At 39.3% G+C, this 2,065-nt stretch overlaps 1 protein-coding gene across 1 annotated transcript in view; it reads left to right on the forward strand.

The window, feature by feature from the left end:
- The window catches only part of tp53bp1 (tumor protein p53 binding protein, 1), a 35,533-nt gene that overhangs the window by 17,524 nt on the left and 15,944 nt on the right, over positions 1 to 2,065 (forward strand). The gene's annotated exons all lie outside the window — the stretch shown is intronic.

Consider the following 2,065-nt stretch of genomic DNA (forward strand, 5'->3'; position numbering starts at 1 on the left):
CAAGCATTTGGGGTAATTTCTAAATCACATCAGGCCCTCAGGTAACACTCGTCCTGTGGGGCTTTAACCAGAGACTTGATTAGAGAGGAACCAGCCACATGTTGTCCCTGGTTGTAAGTGTGTAAACACATCTCTGGTCCTGTGAGACTATAAACACCAGAGGGGAACAAACAGCCGTACGCTCACAGCAGCGAGGTCCAGCTTCTGTTAGCTTTAAAAACCTCACTGTTTGGCTCGTGCACACCTACAGCTACGGTAGACGGATGGAAGTTTTCTCAGATAAAAGAGGAGAAAACCAAACTTTCGTGGACTTTTAGTCACGTTTAAGGACAGATGAAGAACCAGATGATGGACTAAAGACCAGAACTTGTATTTTTATATATATTTTAGTGCAAACAAAAGGACAGTGTGTTGGATTTCTCTCTTCTTTTATTCACGTTTTCCTTTTTTTGGAAAGACTCTGTTGATCTCCAGGACTGCAGCTTTTTCTATATAAATAGAACAGAACAGGTTTGCCTGTGGTCTGGTGTCACGCCGTACGATTGTACTTTTTATTGATGAATTCAGCTGTTTTTAAAAGAACATATATAACAACTGAATTTTCAATTATTGCAAAGACTTTTTGAAACGATATGATTAATATAAAAAGTCTAATTAAATATCAAGACCTTGTCATACCAACATTTTAAGTCATCTAATCATCATCTTATGTCCACGTCCCTCCTCCATCATTTACCAGACGCCTGATCAAAGTCATAAACTAATCCATTAACTCCAGCGGTTCTGCACTTCCTCGTGTCCACAGTGATGAACCTGCTAAGTTTCGTGTGTGTTAATAACAGATAGCAGCGTCTGCTTTGGGCCTGCTGTGTCCCCCTTACCTAATTAAAAAAGTTACTACAATGACATACATGTCCACAGGGGTTAATGCTTCACTTTCCTCATGTTACATGTGTTCTTCCTGCGGCTGCTCTAACTGTTGGTTCTGCTGCTCTTCACATGTTTGACCTGGGAAGGTATGAATAGCTCTCCCCTGTTGTAATGTATTTTAGTAGACAGAAATAGGCCTTCCTGGGCACCGCTGCATATGTGTGTGTGTGAGTGTGTGAGACCTACTTTTACATTCTGGCTATTTTTTGTTCTCGTTGCGTATTCTCCTGAGACGTGAGGTGTTGTCGTACTGCTGCGACAAAGTGAGCTCATTTTACTGGATGTCCTCCACATGCTGCTGAATTCACTTTATAGCTGAGAGAGCGCTTTGCATCCAGCGTAAATGAAAAGGGTTCAGAGGACGAAAAGTCTGGAGGCATGTAGTGTATTTTGGTAGTTTGTAGAAGACAATAATGTAACAAAGAACATAAGAAATTTGCCCTTTTTAAAACGTAGCAGGCCAATAACTTAAATTATGAGTCGGAAAAGCAGGATTTATAAAACTTAACACTATCAGAGTGGTTTCACCGTCACACCTGCTCAATGATTGTCCTGGTATCTGGCTTAAATGCAGTAAAACCACATTTTTTAATTCTTTTTTTCTCATAAAGTTTGCCTCTTACTGAGACCACATGTTTTATAGTTGGTGGAATATATGTAGACACAAGAAATTGCAGAGTTTTTTGTTGTTGTTGTTTTTAAAGCTATTTTTTTTTGGCTTTTTTGCCTTCATTTGTTAGAAAAGTTGAGAAACAAACCGGAAAGTGGGGGAGAAGAATGGGGGGAGAATAATAATAAAAAAAAGAAATGACAAAATGAAGTAATAAAAAGTCTAAAACGTATAAATAGGTAAATAAATAGAGAAGTCAATAAATAAAACAATTACTACATTTAAAAAAAAAAATCTATCAAATCAATCAAAAGCCTGAATTGAAAAAGTATACCTTGAGTTTGCTTTTAAAACTATCAGCCCTTGCTGCTGCCCTCGGTGCCCACAACTTGGTGTTCCAGAGATGTGGGCTGTAACAGCAAAATGCTGCTTCACCGTGTGTTTTCGTTCTGGCTTTGGGTTTAATTAAAAAGCCACGACCAGAAGACCGGAGGGTTCTAGAGCAGGGGTGTCGAACTGCGGTCC

This window comes from Stegastes partitus, unplaced genomic scaffold (genome assembly GCF_000690725.1).
Source record: "Stegastes partitus isolate 25-593 unplaced genomic scaffold, Stegastes_partitus-1.0.2 Scaffold785, whole genome shotgun sequence".
NCBI classification, from domain to species: Eukaryota; Metazoa; Chordata; class Actinopteri; family Pomacentridae; genus Stegastes; species Stegastes partitus.